Genomic DNA, 22,119 nt, shown 5'->3' with positions numbered 1-22,119 from the left:
GTATCACTTTGAGGATTCTGAAAAATCTAATGCGTGCAGCACCATAACTGTCTACATGTACCTTATACCTCCACAAAATCCATCCAGAAACAACAAAACATCTCACTCTCACCCTTTCAGCATGACTTCGGACCCAGTCGCTCTACCACCACACTACACACTAAGCTCATATGACATACCCTAAATGGATTCAACCAACCATACACCCATCTCTTCCATACAGCAAACATCAACAAAGCATCTGACACTGTACCCCATTCCAGCGCATGTATGGATTATGCGGAGATGCCTGAGGTTTGGTGGAATGCATGTGTATTGCCATTGTTTAAAGGGAAGGAGAATAAAGTGTTCAAACTATAGGCATATAAAAATGGAGGAAAACACATCAGACAACTAGATCATTTTATTCCTGTTTCAGCTCAATGCACTCCTCCCCTTCTATGGTGCTGGTCTCAACACAGCGTGGGAACCAGTGAGGTCATGACACATCATGGTATCCAGAGGTAAACCTGAGCTGCACACACATACTTTTGTTCTCTGTTGTCCATTCCCTGAGGATGGTTCAATGAACCAAAGCATTGCAATAAAAAGCTCTAATTGTCTCAAGTGTCTCTTTCCACCTTATCCCCTCATTTGTCATAGATTCTGAACAGGGGGAGTAGTGATTGAAAGAATGAAGGTACATAAGAGCATCAGATTCCCCACATTAGCAAGGTAGCATAAAGAGAAAAGAGGACTGAGCACATGAGGGTAAAATCCTCACTTGGTCCCCTTCTCTGTTTTTTCTTTTAGAAAAGTAAAAATTGGAGTTGAGGATTTCCAGCTCCTCAGCTCCCTACCCTTTTACGACACACAGGAAATACGTGGGAAGTATTCTTTCTCTCCTATCCCCAGCTGTATATATATATATTTATATTTTATTTATTTATTTATATTTATTTATTTATTTATTTTGCTTTGTCGCAGTCTCCCGCGTTTGCGAGGTAGCGCAAGGAAACAGACGAAAGAAATGGCCTAACCCACCCCCATACACATGTAGATACATACACGTCCCCACACGCAAATATACATACCTATACATCTCAATGTACACATATCTGTACACACACAGACACATACATATAGGCCCATGCACACAATTCACACTGTCTGCCTTTATTCATTCCCATCGCCACCTCGCCACACATGAAATAACAACCCTCTCCCCCCACATGTGCGCGAGGTAGCACAAGGAAAAGACAACAAAGGCCACATTCGTTCACTCTCAGTCTCTAGCTGTCATGTATAATGCACTGAAACCACAGCTCCCTTTCCACATCCAGGCCCCACACAACTTTCCATGGTTCACCCCAAACGCTTCACATGCCCTGGTTCAATCCATTGACAGCACGTCAACCCTGGTATACCACATCGTTCCAATTCACTCTAATCCTTGCATGCCTTTCACCCTCCTGCATGTTCAGGTCCCGATCACTCAGAATCTTTTTCACTCCCTCTTTCCACCTCCAATTTGGTCTTCCACTTCTCATTCCCTCCACCTCTGACACATATATCCTCTTGGTCAATCTTTCCTCACTCATTCTCTCCATGTGACCAAACCATTTCAAAACACCCTCTTCTGCTCTCTCAACCACACTCTTTTTATTACCACACATCTCTCTTACCGTTACATTACTTACTCAATCAAACTACCTCACACCACATATTGTCCTCAAACATCTCATTTCCAGCACATCCATCCTCCTCCGCACAACTCTATCTATGGCCCACGCCTCGTACCCATATAACATTGTTGAAATCACTATTCCTTCAAACATACCCATATTTCCTTTCCAAGATAATGTTCTCAACTTCCACACATTCTTCAACGCTCCCAGAACTTTCACCCCCACCCCCATCCTATGATTCACTTCCCCTTCCATGGTTCCATCAGCTGCCAAATCCACTCCCAGATATCTAAAACACTAAACTTCCTCCAGTTTTTCTCCATTCAAAATTACCTCCCAATTGACTTGTCCTCAATCACACTGTACGTAATAACCTTGCTATTATTCACATTTACTCTCAACTTTCTTCTTTCACACACTTTACCAAACTCAGTCACCAGCTTCTGCAGTTTCTCACATGAATCAGCCACCAGTGCTGTATCATCAGCGAACAACAACTGACTCACTTCCCAAGCTCTCTCATCCACAACAGACAGCATACTTGCCCTCTTTCCAAAACTCTAACATTCACCTCCCTAACAACCCCATCCATACACAAACTGAACAACCATGGAGACATCACACACCCCTGCCGCAAACCTACATTCACTGAGAACCAATCACTTTCCTCTCTTCCTACACGTGCACATGCATTACATCCTCGATAAAAACTTTTCACTGCTTCTAACAACTTGCCCTCCACACCATATATTCTTAATACCTTCCACAGAAACTCTCTATCAACTCTATCATATGCCTTCTCCAGATCCATAAATGCTACATACAAATCCATTTGCTTTTCTAAGTATTTCTCACATACATTCTTCAAAGCAAACACCTGATCCACACATCCTCTACCACTTCTGAAACCACAATGCTCTTCCCCAATCTGATGCTCTGTACATGCCTTCATCCTCTCAATCAATACCCTCCTATATAATTTAACAGGAATACTCAACAAACTTATACCTCTGTAATTTGAGCACTTACTCTTATCCCCTTTCCCTTTGTACAATGGCACTATGCAAGCATTCCTCCAATCCTCAGGCACCTGACCATGAGTCATACATACATTTAATAACCTTACCAACCAGTCAACAATACAGTCACCCCATTTTTTAATAAATTCCACTGCTATACCATCCAAACCTGCTGCCTTGAAGGCTTTCATCTTCCGCAAAGCTTTTACTACCTCTTCTCTTACCAAATCATCTCCCTAACCCTCTCACTTTGCACACCACCTCGACCAAAACACCCTATATCTGCCACTCTATCATCAAACACATTCAACAAACCTTCAAAATACTCACTCCATCTCCTCCTCACATCACCACTACTTATAATCACCTCCCCATTAGCCCCCTTCACTGAAGTTCCCATTTGTTTCCTTGTCTTACGCACTCTATTTACCTCCTTCCAAACATCTTTTAATTCTCCCTAAAATTTAATGATACTCTCTCACCCCATCTCTCATTTGCCCTCTTTTTCACCTCTTGCACCTTTCTCTTGACCTCCTGCCTCTTTCTTTTATACATCTCCCACTCATTTGCATTATTTCCCTGCAAAAATCGTCCAAATGCCTCTCTCTTCTCTTTCACTAATAATCACTTCTTCATCCCACCACTCACTACCCTTTCTAATCTGCCCACCTCCCACGCTTCTCATGTCACAAGCATCTTTTGAGCAAGCCATCACTGCTTCCCTAAATACATCCCATTCCTCCCCCCACTCCCCTTACCTCCATAGTTATCACCTTTTTCCAATCTGTACTCAGTTTCTCCTGGTAATTCCTCACACAAGTCTCCTTCCCAAGCTTGCTTACTCTCACCACTCTCTTCATCCCAACATTCTCTCTTCTTTTCTGAAAATCTCTACAAATCTTCACCTTCACCTCCACAAGATAATGATCAGACATCCCTCCAGTTGCACCTCTCAGCACATCAACATCCAAAAGTCTCTCTTTCGCGCACCTATCAATTAACATGTAATCCAATAACACTCTCTGGCCATCTCTCCTACTTACATACGTATACTTATGTATATCTCTTTTTAAACCAGGTATTCCCAATCACTAGTCCTTTTTCAGCACATATATCTACAAGCTCTTCACCATTTCCATTTACAACACTGAACACCCCATATATACCAATTATTCCCTCAACTGCCACATTATTCACATTTGCATTCAAATCACCCATCACTATAACCCGGTCTCGTGCATCAAAACTACTAACAAACTCACTCAGCTGCTCCCAAAACACTTGCCTGTCATGATCTTTCTTCTCATGCCCAGGTGCATATGCTCCAATAATCATCCATCTCTCTCCATCCACTTTCAGTTTTACCCATATCAAACCTAGAGTTTAATTTCTTACACTCTATTACATACTCCCACCACTCCTGTTTCAGGAGTAGTGCTACTCCTTCCCTTGCTCTTGTCCTCTCAGTAACCCCTGATTTTACTCCCAAGACATTCCCAAACCACTCTTCCCCTTTACACTTGAGCTTCGTTTCACTCAGAGCCAAAACATCTAAGTTCCTTTCCTCAAACATGCTATCTCCTTTTTCTCATCTTGAGTACATCCACACACACACACACACACACACACACATACATATATTCTTTTCTTTTCTTTCTTTCATACTAGTCGCCACTTCCCGCGTTAGTGAGGTAGCGCTAAGAACAGAGGACTGGGCCTTTGAGAGAATATCCTCACCTGACCCCATTCTCTGTTCCTTCTTTTGGAAAAATAAAAAAAACGAGAGGGGAGGATTTCCAGCCCCCTGCTCCCTTCCCTTTTAGTCGCCTTCTACGACATGCAGGGAATACGTGGGAAGTATTCTTTCTCCTCTATCCCCAGGGATAACATATATATATATTTTTTTTTTTTTTTTTTTTTTTTTATACTTTGTCGCTGTCTCCCGCGTTTGCGAGGTAGCGCAAGGAAACAGACGAAAGAAATGGCCCAGCCCCCCCCCCCATACACATGTACATACACACGTCCACACACGCAAATATACATACCTACACAGCTTTCCATGGTTTACCCCAGACGCTTCACATGCCTTGCTTCAATCCACTGACAGCACGTCAACCCCTGTATACCACATGACTCCAATTCACTCTATTTCTTGCCCTCCTTTCACCCTCCTGCATGTTCAGGCCCCGATCACACAAAATCTTTTTCACTCCATCTTTCCACCTCCAATTTGGTCTCCCTCTTCTCCTCGTTCCCTCCACCTCCGACACATATATCCTCTTGGTCAATCTCTCCTCACTCATTCTCTCCATGTGCCCAAACCATTTCAAAACACCCTCTTCTGCTCTCTCAACCACGCTCTTTTTATTTCCACACATCTCTCTTACCCTTACGTTACTTACTCGATCAAACCACCTCACACCACACATTGTCCTCAAACATCTCATTTCCAGCACATCCATCCTCCTGCGCACATCTCTATCCATAGCCCACGCCTCGCAACCATACAACATTGTTGGAACCACTATTCCTCAAACATACCCATTTTTGCTTTCCGAGATAGTGTTCTCGACTTCCACACATTTTTCAAGGCTCCCAAAATTTTCGCCCCCTCCCCCACCCTATGATCCACTTCCGCTTCCATGGTTCCATCCGCTGACAGATCCACTCCCAGATATCTAAAACACTTCACTTCCTCCAGTTTTTCTCCATTCAAACTCACCTCCCAATTGACTTGACCCTCACCCCTACTGTACCTAATAACCTTGCTCTTATTCACATTTACTCTCAACTTTCTTCTTCCACACACTTTACCAAACTCAGTCACCAGCTTCTGCAGTTTCTCACATGAATCAGCCACCAGCGCTGTATCATCAGCGAACAACAACTGACTCACTTCCCAAGCTCTCTCATCCCCAACAGACTTCATACTTGCCCCTCTTTCCAGGACTCTTGCATTTACCTCCCTTACAACCCCATCCATAAACAAATTAAACAACCATGGAGACATCACACACCCCTGCCGCAAACCTACATTCACTGAGAACCAATCACTTTCCTCTCTTCCTACACGTACACATGCCTTACATCCTCGATAAAAACTTTTCACTGCTTCTAACAACTTGCCTCCCACACCATATATTCTTAATACCTTCCACAGAGCATCTCTATCAACTCTATCATATGCCTTCTCCAGATCCATAAATGCTACATACAAATCCATTTGCTTTTCTAAGTATTTCTCACATACATTCTTCAAAGCAAACACCTGCTCCACACATCCTCTACCACTTCTGAAACCGCACTGCTCTTCCCCAATCTGATGCTCTGTACATGCCTTCACCCTCTCAATCAATACCCTCCCATATAATTTACCAGGAATACTCAACAAACTTATACCTCTGTAATTTGAGCACTCACTCTTATCCCCTTTGCCTTTGTACAATGGCACTATGCACGCATTCCGCCAATCCTCAGGCACCTCACCATGAGTCATACATACATTAAATAACCTTACCAACCAGTCAACAATACAGTCACCCCCTTTCTTAATAAATTCCACTGCAATACCATCCAAACCTGCTGCCTTGCCGGCTTTCATCTTCCGCAAAGCTTTTACTACCTCTTCTCTGTTTACCAAATCATTTTCCCTAACCCTCTCACTTTGCACACCACCTCGACCAAAACACCCTATATCTGCCACTCTATCATCAGACACATTCAACAAACCTTCAAAATACTCATTCCATCTCCTTCTCACATCACCGCTACTTGTTATCACCTCCCCATTTACGCCCTTCACTGAAGTTCCCATTTGCTCCCTTGTCTTACGCACCCTATTTACCTCCTTCCAGAACATCTTTTTATTTTCCCTAAAATTTACTGATAGTCTCTCACCCCAACTCTCATTTGCCCTTTTTTTCACCTCTTGCACCTTTCTCTTGACCTCCTGTCTCTTTCTTTTATACTTCTCCCACTCAATTGCATTTTTTCCCTGCAAAAATCGTCCAAATGCCTCTCTCTTCTCTTTCACTAATATATATATATATATATATATATATATATATTTTTTTTCTTTCTTTTAAACTATTCGCCATTTCCCGTGTTAGCGAGGTAGCGTTAAGAACAGAGGACTGGGCCTTTTTTTTGGAATACCCTCACGTGGCCCCCTCTGTTCCTTCTTTTGTCAAAAAAAAAAAAAAAAAAAAAAAAAAAAAAAAAAAAAAACGAGAAGGGAGAATTTCCAGCCCCCCACTCCCTTCCCTTTTAGTCGCCTTCTACGACACGAAGGGAATACTTGGGAAGTACTCTTAATCCCCTATCCCCAGGGATATATATATATATATATATTTCCTTTTTTCTTTTTTCAAACTATTCGCCATTTCCCGCATTAGCGAGGTAGCGTTAAGAACAGAGGACTGGGCCTTTGAGGGAATACCCTCACCTGGCCCAATTCTCTGTTCCTTCTTTTGAAAAAAAAAAAAAACGAGAGGGGAGGATTTCCAGCCCCCAGCTCCCTCCCCTTTTAGTCGCCTTCTACGACACGCAGGGAATACGTGGGAAGTATTCTTAATCCCCTATCCCCTATATATATATAAAAAAAAATATATATATATATATATATATATATATATATATATATATATATATATATATATATATATATATAAGGGGATAAGAGTGAGAGCTCTAATTACAGAGGTATAAGTTTGTTGAGTATTCCTGGGAAATTATATGGGAGGGTATTGATTGAGAGGGTGAAGGCATGTACAGAGCATCAGATTGGGGAAGAGCAGTGTGGTTTCAGAAGTGGTAGAGGATGTGTGGATCAGGTGTTTGCTTTGAAGAATGTATATGAGAAATACTTAGAAAAGCAAATAGATTTGTATGTAGCATTTATGGGTCTGGAGAAGGCATATGATAGAGTTGATAGAGATGCTCTGTGGAAGGTATTAAGAATATATTGTGTGGGAGGCAAGTTGTTAGAAGCAGTGAAAAGTTTTTATCGAGGATGTAAGGCATGTGTACGTGTAGGAAGAGAGGAAAGTGATTGGTTCTCAGTGAATGTAAGTTTGCGGCAGGGGTGTGTGATGTCTCCATGGTTGTTTAATTTGTTTATGGATGGGGTTGTTAGGGAGGTAAATGCAAGAGTTTTGGAAAGAGGGGCAAGTATGAAGTCTGTTGTGGATGAGAGAGCTTGGGAAGTGAGTCAGTTGTTGTTCGCTGATGATACGGCGCTGGTGGCTGATTCACGTGAGAAACTGCAGAAGCTGGTGACTGAGTTTGGTAAAGTGTGTGAAAGTTAAGAGTAAATGTGAATAAGAGCAAGGTTATTAGGTACAGTAGGGTTGAGGGTCAAGTCAATTGGGATGGAACCATGGAAGCGGAAGTGGATCATAGGGTGGGGGAGGGGGCGAAAATCCTGGGAGCCTTGAAGAATGTGTGGAAGTCGAGAACATTATCTCGGAAAGCAAAAATGGGTATGTTTGAAGGAATAGTGGTTCCAACAATGTTGTATGGTTGCGAGGTGTGGGCTATGGATAGAGTTGTGCGCAGGAGGATGGATGTGCTGGAAATGAGATGTTTGACGACAATGTGTGGTGTGAGGTGGTTTGATCGAGTAAGTAACGTAAGGGTAAGAGAGATGTGCGGAAATAAAAAGAGCGTGGTTGAGAGCGCAGAAGAGAGTGTTTTGAAATGTTTTGGGCACATGGAGAGAATGAGTGAGGAAAGATTGACCAAGAGGATATATGTGTAGGATGTGGAGGGAACGAGAAGTGGGAGACCAAATTGGAGGTGGAAAGATGGAGTGAAAAAGATTTTGTGTGATTGGGGCCTGAACATGCAGGACGGTGAAAGGAGGGCAAGGAAGAGAGTGAATTGGATCGATGTGGTATACCGGGGTTGACGTGCTGTCAGTGGATTGAATCAGGGCATGTGAAGCGTCTGGGGTAAACCATGGAAAGCCGTGTAGGTATGTATATTTGCATGTGTGGACGTATGTATATACATGTGTATGGGGGTGGGTTGAGCCATTTCTTTCGTTTGTTTCCTTGCGCTACCTCGCAAACGCGGGAGACAGCGACAAAGCAAAAAAAAAAAAAAAAAAAAAAAAATATATATATATATATATATATATATATATATATATATATATATATTTTTTTATACTATCCGCGTTTGCGAGGTAGCTCAAGGAAACAGACGAAAGAAATGGCCCAACCCACCCCCATACACATGTATATACATACACGTCCACACACGCAAATATACATACCTACACAGCTTTCCATGGTTTACCCCAGACGCTTCACATACCCTTATTCAATCCACTGACAGCACATCAACCCTGGTATACCACATCGATCCAATTCACTCTATTCCTTGCCCTCCTTTCACCCTCCTGCATGTTCAGGCCCCGATCACACAAAATCTTTTTCACTCCATCTTTCCACCTCCAATTTGGTCTCCCACTTCTCCTCGTTCCCTCCACCTCTGACACATATACCCTCTTGGTCAATCTTTCCTCACTCATTCTCTCCATGTGCCCAAACCATTTCAAAACACCCTCTTCTGCTCTCTCAACCACGCTCTTTTTATTTCCACACATCTCTCTTACCCTTACGTTACTTATTTGATCAAACCACCTCACACCACACATTGTCCTCAAACATCTCATTTCCAGCACATCCATCCTCCTGCGCACAACTCTATCCATAGCCCACGCCTCACAACCATACAACATTGTTGGAACCACTATTCCTTCAAACATACCCATTTTTGCTTTCCGAGATAATGTTCTCGACTTCCACACATTATTCAAGGCTCCCAGGATTTTCGACCCCTCCCCCACCCTATGATCCACTTCCGCTTCCATGGTTCCAGCCGCTGCCAGACCCACTCCCAGATATCTAAAACACTTTCCTTCCTCCAGTTTTTCTCCATTCAAACTTACCTCCCAGTTGACTTGACCCTCAACCCTACTGTACCTAATAACCTTGCTTTTATTCACATTTACTCTTAACTTTCTTCTTTCACACACTTTACCAAACTCAGTCACCAGCTTCTGCAGTTTCTCACATGAATCAGCCACCAGCGCTGTATCATCAGCGAACGACAACTGACTCACTTCCCAAGCTCTCTCATCCACAACAGACTTCATACTTGCCCCTCTTTCCAAAACTCTTGCATTCACCTCCCTAACAACCCCATACATAAACAAATTAAACAACCATGGAGACATCACACACCCCTGCCGCAAACTTACATTCACTGAGAACCAATCACTTTCCTCTCTTCCTACACGTACACATGCCTTACATCCTCGATAAAAACTTTTCACTGCTTCTAACAACTTGCCTCCCACACCATATATTCTTAATACCTTCCACAGAGCATCTCTATCAACTCTATCATATGCCTTCTCCAGATCCATAAATGCTACATACAAATCCATTTGCTTTTCTAAGTATTTCTCACATACATTCTTCAAAGCAAACACCTGATCCACACATCCTCTAGCACTTCTGAAACCACACTGCTCTTCCCCAATCTGATGCTCTGTACATGCCTTCACCCTCTCAATCAATACCCTCCCATATAATTTACCAGGAATACTTAACAAACTTATACCACTGAAATTTGAGCACTCACTCTTATCCCCTTTGCCTTTGTACAATGGCACTATGCACGCATTCCGCCAATCCTCAGGCACCTCACCATGAGTCATACATACATTAAATAACCTTACCAACCAGTCAATAATACAGTCACCCTCTTTTTTAATAAATTCCACATATATATATTATTTTGCTTTGTCGCTGTTTCCCGCGTTTGCGAGGTAGCACAAGGAAACAGACGAAAGAAATGGCCCAACCCACCCCCATACACAATGTATATACATACAATGTATATACATACACGTCCACACACGCGAATATACATACCTATACATCTCAATGTACACATATATATACACACACAGACACATACATATATACCCATGCACACAATTCACACTGTCTGCCTTTATTCATTCCCATCGCCACCTCTCCACACATGGAATACCATCCCCCTACCCCCTCATGTGTGCGAGGTAGCACTAGGAAAAGACAACAAAGGCCCCATCTGTTCACACTCAGTCTCTAGCTGTAATGCAATAATGCCCGAAACAACAGCTCCCTTTCCACATCGAGGCCCCACACAACTTTCCATGGTTTACCCCAGACGCTTCACATGCCCTGATTCAATCCACTGACAGCACGTCAACCCCGGGATACCAAATCGATCCAATTCACTCTACTCCTTGCCCTCCTTTCACCCTCCTGCATGTTCAGGCCCCCATCACACAAAATCTTTTTCACTCCATCTTTCCACCTCCAATTTGGTCTCCCACTTCTCGTTCCCTCCACCTCCGACACATATATCCTCTTGGTCAATCTTTCCTCACTCATTCTCTCCATGTGCCCAAACCATTTCAAAACACCCTCTTCTGCTCTTTCAACCATGCTCTTTTTATTTCCACACATCTCTCTTACCCTTACATTACTTACTCGATCAAACCACCTCACACCACACATTGTCCTCAAACATCTCATTTCCAGCACATCCACCCTCCTGCGCACAACTCTATCCATAGCCCACGCCTCGCAACCATACAACATTGTTGGAACCACTATTCCTTCAAACATACCCATTTTTGCTTTCCGAGATAATGTTCTCGACTTCCACACATTCTTCAAGGCTCCCAGGATTTTCGCCCCCTCCCCCACCCTATGATTCACTTCCGCTTCCATGGTTCCATCCGCTGCCAGATCCACTCCCAGATATCTAAAACACTTTACTTCCTCCAGTTTTTCTCCATTCAAACTTACCTCCCAATTGACTTGACCCTCAACCCTACTGTACCTAATAACCTTGCTCTTATTCACATTTACTCTTAACTTTCTTCTTTCACACACTTTACCAAACTCAGTAACCAGCTTCTGAAGTTTCTCACATGAATAAGCCACCAGCGCTGTGTCATCAGCGAACAACAACTGACTCACTTCCCAAGCTCTCTCATCCACAACAGACTTCATACTTGCCCCTCTTTCCAAAACTCTTGCATTCACCTCCCTAACAACCCCATCCATAAACAAATTAAACAACCATGGAGACATCACACACCCCTGCTGCAAACCTACATTCACTGAGAACCAATCACTTTCCTCTCTTCCTACACATACACATGCCTTACATCCTCGATAAAACTTTTCACTGCTTCTAACAACTTGCCTCCCACACCATATATTCTTAATACCTTCCACAGAGCATCTCTATCAACTCTATCATATGCCTTCTCCAGATCCATAAATGCTACATACAAATCCATTTGCTTTTCTAAGTATTTCTCATATACATTCTTCAAAGCAAACACCTGATCCACACATCCTCTACCACTTCTGAAACCACACTGCTCTTCCCCAATCTGATGCTCTGTACATGCCTTCACCCTCTCAATCAATACCCTCCCATATAATTTACCAGGAATACTTAACAAACTTATACCACTGAAATTTGAGCACTCACTCTTATCCCCTTTGCCTTTGTACAATGGCACTATGCACGCATTCCGCCAATCCTCAGGCACCTCACCATGAGTCATACATACATTAAATAACCTTACCAACCAGTCAAGAATACAGTCACCCCCTTTTTTAATAAATTCCACTGCAATACCATCCAAACCTGCTGCCTTGCCGGCTTTCATCTTCCGCAAAGCTTTTACTACCTCTTCTCTGTTTACCAAATCATTTTCCCTAACCCTCTCACTTTGCACACCACCTCGACCAAAACACCATATATCTGCCACTCTATCATCAAACACATTCAACAAACCTTCAAAATACTCACTCCATCTCATTCTCACATCACCACTACTTGTTATCACCTCCCCATTTGCGCCCTTCACTGAAGTTCCCATTTTTTGCTCCCTTGTCTTACGCACTTTATTTACCTCCTTCCAGAACATCTTTTCATTCTCCCTAAAATTTAATGATACTCTCTCACCCCAACTCTCATTTGCCCTCTTTTTCACCTCTTGCACCTTTCTCTTGACCTCCTGTCTCTTTCTTTTATACATCTCCCACTCAATTGCATTTTTTCCCTGCAAAAATCGTCCAAATGCCTCTCTTCTCTTTCACTAATAATCTTACTTCTTCATCCCACCACTCACTACCCTTTCTAATCAACCCACCTCCCACGCTTCTCATGCCACAAGCATCTTTTGCGCAATCCATCACTGATTCCCTAAATACATCCCATTCCTCCCCCACTCCCCTTACTTCCATTGTTCTCACCTTTTTCCATTCTGTACTCAGTCTCTCCTGGTACTTCTTCACACAAGTCTCCTTCCCAAGCTCACTTACTCTCACCACCCTCTTCACCCCAACATTCACTCTTCTTTTCTGAAAAACCATACAAATCTTCACTTTAGCCTCCACAAGATAATGATCAGACATCCCTCCAGTTGCACCTCTCAGCACATTAACATCCAAAAGTCTCCCTTTCGCGCACCTGTCAATTAACACGTAATCCAATAACGCTCTCTGGCCATCTCTCCTACTTACATAAGTATACTTATGTATATCTCGCTTTTTAAACCAGGTATTCCCAATCACCAGTCCTTTTCCAGCACATAAATCTACAAGCTCTTCCCCATTTCCATTTACAACACTGAACACCCCATGTATACCAATTTTGTATATATATATTATTTCTTTTTCTTTTTTTTTTTTGCTTTGTCGCTGTCTCCCGTGTTTGCGAGGTAGCGCAGGGAAACAGCCGAAAGAAATGGCCCAACCCACCCCCATACACATGTATATACATACGTCCACACACGCAAATATACATACCTACACAGCTTTCCATGGTTTACCCCAGACGCTTCACATGCCCTGATTCAACCCACTGACAGCACATCAACCCCAGTATACCACATCGATCCAATTCACTCTATTCCTTGCCCTCCTTTCACCCTCCTGCATGTTCAGGCCCCGATCACACAAAATCTTTTTCACTCCATCTTTCCACCTCCAATTTGGTCTTCCACTTCTCCTCGTTCCCTCCACCTCCGACACATATATCCTCTTGGTCAATCTTTCCTCACTCATTCTCTCCATGTGCCCAAGCCATTTCAAAACACCCTCTTCTGCTCTCTCAACCACGCTCTTTTTATTTCCACACATCTCTCTTACGCTTACGTTACTTACTCGATCAAACCACCTCACACCACACATTGTCCTCAAACATCTCATTTCCAGCACATCCATCCTCCTGCGCACAACTCTATCTATAGCCCACGCCTCGCAACCATACAACATTGTTGGAACCACTATTCCTTCAAACATACCCATTTTTGCTTTCCGAGATAATGTTCTCGACTTCCACACATTCTTCAAGGCTCCCAGAATTTTCGCCCCCTCCCCCACCCTATGATCCACTTCCGTTTCTATGATTCCATCCGCTGCCAGATCCACTCCCAGATATCTAAAACACTTTACTTCCTCCAGTTTTTCTCCTTTCAAACTTACCTCCCAATTGACTTGACCCTCAACCCTACTATACCTAATAACCTTGCTCTTATTCACATTTACTCTTTAACCTTCTTCTTTCACACACTTTACCAAACTCAGTCACCAGCTTCTGCAGTTTCTCACATGAATCAGCCACCAGCGCTGTATCATCAGTGAACAACAACTGACTCACTTCCCAAGCTCTCTCATCCCCAACAGACTTCATACTTGCCCCTCTTTCCAACACTCTTGCATTCACCTCCCTAACAACCCCATCCATAAACAAATTAAACAACCATGGAGACATCACACACCCCTGCCGCAAACCTACATTCACTGAGAACCAATCACTTTCCTCTCTTCCTACACGTACACATGCCTTACATCCTCGATAAAAACTTTTCACTGCTTCTAACAGCTTGCCTCCCACACCATATATTCTTAATACCTACCACAGAGCATCTCTATCAACTCTATCATATGCCTTCTCCAGATCCATAAATGCTACATACAAATCCATTTGCTTTTCTAAGTATTTTTCACATACATTCTACAAAGCAAACACCTGATCCACACATCCTCTACCACTTCTGAAACCACACTGCTCTTCCCCAATCTGATGCTCTGTACATGCCTTCACCCTCTCAATCAATACCCTCCCATATAATTTACCAGGAATACTCAACAAACTTAGACCTCTGTAATTTGAGCACTCACTCTTATCCCCTTTGCCTTTGTACAATGGCACTATGCACGCATTCCGCCAATCCTCAGGCACCTCACCATGAGTCATACATACATTAAATAACCTTACCAACCAGTCAATAATACAGTCACCCCCTTTTTTAATAAATTCCACTGCAATACCATCCAAACCTGCTGCCTTGCCGGCTTTCATCTTCCGCAAAGCTTTTACTACCTCTCCTCTGTTTACCAAATCATTTTCCCTAACCCTCTCACTTTGCACACCACCTCGACCAAAACACCCTATATCTGCCACTCTATCATTAAACACATTCAACAAACCTTCAAAATACTCACTCCATATCCTTCTCACAACACCACTACTTGTTATCACCTCCCCATTTGCGCCCTTCACTGAAGTTCCCATTTGCTCCCTTGTCTTACGCACTTTATTTACCTCCTTCCAGAACATCTTTTAATTCTCCCTAAAATTTAATGATACTCTCTCACCCCAACTCTCATTTGCCCTCTTTTTCACCTCTTGCACCTTTCTCTTGACCTCCTGTCTCTTTCTTTTATACATCTCCCACTCAATTGCATTTTTTCCCTGCAAAAATCGTCCAAATGCCTCTCTCTTCTCTTTCACTAATAAGCTTACTTCTTCATCCCACCACTCACTACCCTTTCTAATCAACCCACCTCCCACGCTTCTCATGCCACAAGCACCTTTTGCGCAATCCATCACTGATTCCCTAAATACATACCATTCCTCCCCCACTCCCCTTACTTCCATTGTTCTCACCTTTTTCCATTCTGTACTCAGTCTCTCCTGGTACTTCCTCACACAAGTCTCCTTCCCAAGCTCACTTACTCTCACCACCCTCTTCACCCCAACATTCACTCTTCTTTTCTGAAAACCCATACAAATCTTCACTTTAGCCTCCACAAGATAATGATCAGACATTCCTCCAGTTGCACCTCTCAGCACATTAACATCCAAAAGTCTCTCTTTCGCGCGCCTGTCAATTAACACGTAATCCAATAACGCTCTCTGGCCATCTCTCCTACTTACATACGTATACTTATGTATATCTCGCTTTTTAAACCAGGTATTCCCAATCACCAGTCCTTTTTCAGCACATAAATCTACAAGCTCCTCACCATTTCCATTTACAACACTGAAAACCCCATGCATACCAATTATTCCCTCAACTGCCACATTACTCACCTTTGCATTCAAATCACTATAAACCTGGTCTCGTGCATCAAAACCACAAACACACTCATTCAGCTGCTCCCAAAACACTTGCCTCTTATGATCTTTCTTCTCATGCCCAGGTGCATATGCACCAATAATCACCCATCTCTCTCCATCAACTTTCAGTTTTACCCATATTAATCGAGAATTTACTTTCTTACATTCTATCACATACTCCCACAACTCCTGTTTCAGGAGTACTGCTACTCCTTCCCTTGCTCTTGTCCTCTCACTAACCCCTAACTTTGTTATTATTATTTTGCTTTGTCGCTGTCTCCCACGTTTGCGAGGTAGCGCAAGGAAACAGACGAAAGAAAATGGCCCAACCCACCCCCATAAACAATGTACACACACACACGCCCACACATGCGAATATACATACCTATACATACCAATGTACACATATATATACACACACAGACACATACATATATACCCATGCACACAATTCACACTGTCTGCCCCTATTCATTCCCATCGCCACCTCGCCACACATGGAATACCATCCCCTTCCCCCCTCATGTGTGCGAGGTAGCACTAGGAAAAGACAACAAAGGCCCCATTCGTTCACACTCAGTCTCCAGATGTCACGCAATAATGCCCAAAACCACAGCTCCCTTTCCACATCCAGGCCCCACACAACTTTCCATGGTTTACCCCAGACACTTCACATGCCCTGATTCAATCCACTGACAGCACGTCAACCCCGGTATACCACATCAATCCAATTCACTCTATTCCTTGCCCTCCTTTCACCCTCCGGCATTGAACGTTCAGGCCCCGATCACACAAAATCTTTTTCACTCCATCTTTCCACCTCCAATTTGGTCTCCCACTTCTCCTCGTTCCCTCCACCTCCGACACATATATCCTCTTGGTCAATCTTTCCTCACTCATTCTCTCCATGTGCCCAAACCATTTCAAAACACCCTCTTCTGCTCTCTCAACCACGCTCTTTTTACTTCCACACATCTCTCTTACCCTTACATTACTTACTCGATCAAACCACCTCACACCACACATTGTCCTCAAACATCTCATTTCCAGCACATCCACCCTCCTGTGCACAACTCTATCCATAGCCCACGCCTCGCAACCATACAACATTGTTGGAACCACTATTCACTTTTCTCGACTTCCACACATTCTTCAAGGCTCCCAGGATTTTCGCCCCCTCCCCCACCCTATGATCCACTTCCGCTTCCATGGTTCCATCCGCTGCCAGATCCACTCCCAGATATCTAAAACACTTTACTTCCTCCAGTTTTTCTCCATTCAAACTTACCTCCCAATTGACTTGACCCTCAACCCTACTGTACCTAATAACCTTGCTCTTATTCACACTTACTCTTAACTTTCTTCTTTCACACACTTTACCAAACTCAGTCACCAGCTTCTGCAGTTTCTCACATGAATCAGCCACCAGCGCTGTATCATCAGCGAACAACAACTGACTCACTTCCCAAGCTCTTTCATCCACAACAGACTTCATACTTGCCACTCTTTCCAAAACTCTTGCATTCACCTCCCTAACAACCCCATCCATAAACAAATTAAACAACCATGGAGACATCACACACCCCTGCCGCAAACCTACATTCACTGAGAACCAATCACTTTCCTCTCTTCCTACACATACACATGCCTTACATCCTCGATAAAAACTTTTCGCTGCTTCTAACAACTTGCCTCCCACACCATATATTCTTAATACCTTCCACAGAGCATCTCTATCAACTCTATCATATGCCTTCTCCAGATCCATAAATGCTACATACAAATCCGTTTGCTTTTCTAAGTATTTCTCACATACATTCTTCAAAGCAAACACCTGATCCACACATCCTTTACCACTTCTGAAACCACACTGCTCTTCCCCAATCTGATGCTCTGTACATGCCTTCACCCTCTCAATCAATACATGAGATTGACCAAGAGGATATATGTGTCGGAGGTGGAGGGAACGAGGAGAAGTGGGAGACCAAATTGGAGGTGGAAAGATGGAGTGAAAAAGATTTTGTGTGATCGGGGCCTGAACATGCAGGAGGGTGAAAGGAGGGCAAGGAATAGAGTGAATTGGATCAATGTGGTATACCGGGGTTGACGTGCTGTCAGTGGATTGAATCAGGGCATGTGAAGCGTCTGGGGTAAACCATGGAAAGCTGTGTAGGTATGTATATTTGAGTGTGTGGACGTATGTATATACATGTGTATGGGGGTGGGTTGGGCCATTTCTTTCATCTGTTTCCTTGCGCTACCTCACAACCACGCTCTTTTTATTTCCACACATCTCTCTTACCCTTACGTTACTTACTCGATCAAACCACCTCACACCACACATTGTCCTCAAACATCTCATTTCCAGCACATCCATCCTCCTGCGCACAACTCTATCCATAGCCCACGCCTCGCAACCATACAACATTGTTGGAACCACTATTCCTTCAAACATACCCATTTTTGCTTTCCGAGATAATGTTCTCGACTTCCACACATTCTTCAAGGCTCCCAGAATTTTCGCCCCCTCCCCCACCCTATGATCCACTTCCGCTTCCATGGTTCCATCCGCTGCCAGATCCACTCCCAGATATATATATATATATATATATATATATATATATATATATATATATATATATATATTGTACAGTAAGGTTGAGGGACAAGTCAATTGGGAGGTAATTTTGAATGGAGAAAAATGGGAGGAATGATTTCTTTTAGATATCTGGGAGTGGATTTGGCAGCTGATGGAACCATGGAAGCGGAAGTGAATCATAGTGTGGGGGAGGGGGCGAAAGCTCTGGGAGCGTTGAAGAATGTGTGGAATCAAGAACATTATCTCGGAAAGCAAAAATGGGTATGTTTCAAGGAATAGTGGTTCCAACAATGTTATATGGTTGCAAGGCATGGGCTATAGATAGAGGTGTGCAGAGGGTGGATGTGCTGGAAATTAGATGTTTGAGGACAATATGTGGTGTGAGGTGGTTTGATCAAGTAAGTAATAATAGGGTAAGAGAGATGTGTGGTAATAAAAAGAGTGTGGTTGAGAGAGCAGAAAAGGGTGATTTGAAACGGTTTGGTCACATGGAGAGAATGGGTGAGGAAAGACTGACCAAGAGGATATGTGTGTCAGAGGCAGAGGGAACTAGGAGAAGTGGGAGACCAAATTGGAGGTGGAAAGATGGAGTGAAAAAGATTTTGAGTGATCGGGGCCTGAACATGCAGGAGGGTGAAAGGCGTGCAAGGAATAGAGTGAATTGGAACGATGTTGTATACCGGGGTCGACATGCTGTCAATGGATTGAACGTGTGAAGCGTTTGGGGTAAACCATGGAAAGTTCTGTGGGGCCTGGATGTGGAAAGGGAGCTGTGGTTTCAGTGTATTATACATGACAGCTAGAGACTGAGTGTGAACGAATGTGGTCTTTGTTGTCCTTTCCTAGCGCTACCTCGTGCACATGCAGGGGGAAGGGGTTGTTATTTCATGTGTGGCGGGGTGGCGATGGGAATGAATAAAGGCAGACAGTATGAATTATGTACATGTGTATATATGTATATGTCTGTGTGTGTATATACATGTATACGTTGAGATGTATAGGTAAAGTATATTAGCATGTGTGGACGTGTATGTATATATATGTGAATGTGGGTGGGTTGAGCCATTCTTTCGTCTGTTTCCTTGCGCTACATCGCTAACGCGGGAGACAGCGACAAAATAAAATAATAATAATAATAATAATAATAATAATATATATATATATATATATAAATATATTCGTTCGTTCATACTATTCGCCATTTCCCGCGTTAGCGAGGTAGCGTTAAGAACAGAGGACTGGGCCTTAGAGGGAATATCCTCACCTGGCCCCCTTCTGTTCCTTCTTTTGGAAAATTAAAAAAAAAGAAAAAAAAAAGAGGGGGAGAATATATATATATATATATATATATATATATATATATATATATATATATATATATATATATATATATATATATATATATTATACCAGGGTTGACGTGCTGTCAGTGGATTGAATCAGGGCATGTGAAGCGTCTGGGGTAAACCATGGAAAGCTGTGTAGGTATGTATATTTGCGTGTGTGGACGTATGTATATACATGTGTATAGGGGTGGGTTGGGCCATTTCTTTCGTCTGTTTCCTTGCGCTACCTCGCAAACGCAGGAGACAGCGGCAAAGCAAAAAAAAAAAAAAAAAATTATTATTTGTATGGGTTTTCAGAAAAGAAGAGTGAATGTTGGGGTGAAGAGGGTGGTGAGAGTGAGCGAGCTTGGGAAGGAGACTTGTGTGAGGAAGTACCAGAAGAGACTGAATACAGAATGGAAAAAGGTGAGAACAATGGAAGTAAGGGGAGTGGGGGAGGAATGGGATGTATTTAGGGAATCAGTGATGGATTGCGCAAAAGATGCTTGTGGCATGAGAAGAGTGGGAGGTGGGTTGATTAGAAAGGGTAGTGAGTGGTGGGATGAAGAAGTAAGATTATTAGTGAAAGAGAAGAGAGAGGCATTTGGACGATTTTTGCAGGGAAAAAATGCAATTGAGCGGGAGATGTATAAAAGAAAGAGACAGGAGGTTAAGAGAAAGGTGCAAGAGGTGAAAAAGAGGGCAAATGAGAGTTGGGGTGAGAGAGTATCATTAAATTTTAGGGAGAATAAAAAGATGTTCTGGAAGGAGGTAAATAAAGTGCGTAAGACAAGGGAGCAAATGGAAACTTCAGTGAAGGGCACAAATGGGGAGGTGATAACAAGTAGTGGTGATGTGAGAAGGAGATGGAGTGAGTATTTTGAAGGTTTGTTGAATGTGTTTGATGATAGAGTGGCAGATATAGGGTGTTTTGGTCGAGGTGGTGTGCAAAGTGAGAGGGTTAGGGAAAATGATTGGGTAAACGGAGAAGAGGTAGTAAAAGCTTTGCGGAAGATGAAAGCCGGCAAGGCAGCAGGTTTGGATGGTATTGCAGTGGAATTTATTAAAAAAGGGGGTGACTGTATTATTGACTGGTTGGTAAGGTTATATAATGTATGTATGACTCATGGTGAGGTGCCCGAGGATTGGCGGAATGCATGCATAGTGCCATTGTACAAAGGCAAAGGGGATAAGAGTGAGTGCTCAAATTACAGAGGTATAAGTTTGTTGAGTATTCCTGGTAAATTATATGGGAGGGTATTGATTGAGAGGGTGAAGGCATGTACAGAGCATCAGATTGGGGAAGAGCAGTGTGGTTTCAGAAGTGGTAGAGGATGTGTGGATCAGGTGTTTGCTTTGAAGAATGTATGTGAGAAATACTTAGAAAAGCAAATGAATTTGTATGTAGCATTTATGGATCTGGAAAAGGCATATGATAGAGTTGATAGAGATGCTCTGTGGAAGGTATTAAGAATATATGGTGTGGGAGGCAAGTTGTTAGAAGCAGTGAAAAGTTTTTATCGAGGATGTAAGGCATGTGTACGTGTAGGAAGAGAGGAGAGTGATTGGTTCTCAGTGAATGTAGGTTTGCGGCAGGGGTGTGTGATGTCTCCATGGTTGTTTAATTTGTTTATGGATGGGGTTGTTAGGGAGGTGAATGCAAGAGTTTTGGAAAGAGGGGCAAGTATGAAGTCTGTTGGGGATGAGAGAGCTTGGGAAGTGAGTCAGTTGTTGTTCACTGATGATACGACGCTGGTGGCTGATTCATGTGAGAAACTGCAGAAGCTGGTGACTGAGTTTGGTAAAGTGTGTGAAAGAAGAAATTTAAGAGTAAATGTGAATAAGAGCAAGGTTATTAGATACAGTAGGGTTGAGGGTCAAGTCAGTTGGGAGGTAAGTTTGAATGGAGAAAAACTGGAGGAAGTAAAGTGTTTTAGATATCTGGGAGTGGATCTGGCAGCGGATGGAACCATGGAAGCGGAAGTGGATCATAGGGTGGGGGAGGGGGCGAAAAT

The 22,119-nt window shown here is 43.0% G+C and overlaps 2 protein-coding genes across 13 annotated transcripts in view; one reads left to right on the top strand and one right to left on the bottom strand.

The window, feature by feature from the left end:
- LOC139756153 (uncharacterized) overlaps positions 1-22,119 on the top strand; it is a 106,212-nt gene that overhangs the window by 64,138 nt on the left and 19,955 nt on the right. For 4 of the 7 annotated variants that reach the window (XR_011714290.1, XR_011714289.1, XM_071675336.1 and 1 more), the window contains one exon: positions 419-596. The exons of the other annotated variants lie outside the window; for them this stretch is intronic. The gene's annotated coding sequence lies outside the window, so the exon portion shown is untranslated. Of the gene's footprint in view, positions 1-418; positions 597-22,119 lie in introns of those variants that run through there. 7 annotated transcript variants of the gene reach the window in all.
- Positions 1-22,119, bottom strand: part of LOC139756173 (uncharacterized) — a 49,658-nt gene that overhangs the window by 23,314 nt on the left and 4,225 nt on the right. The gene's annotated exons all lie outside the window — the stretch shown is intronic.

This window comes from Panulirus ornatus, chromosome 2 (assembly GCF_036320965.1).
Source record: "Panulirus ornatus isolate Po-2019 chromosome 2, ASM3632096v1, whole genome shotgun sequence".
In the NCBI taxonomy this organism is placed as follows: Eukaryota; Metazoa; Arthropoda; class Malacostraca; order Decapoda; family Palinuridae; genus Panulirus; species Panulirus ornatus.
The sequence above is the reverse complement of the archived record's forward strand: the minus strand, read 5'-3'. Positions and strand labels throughout refer to the sequence as shown.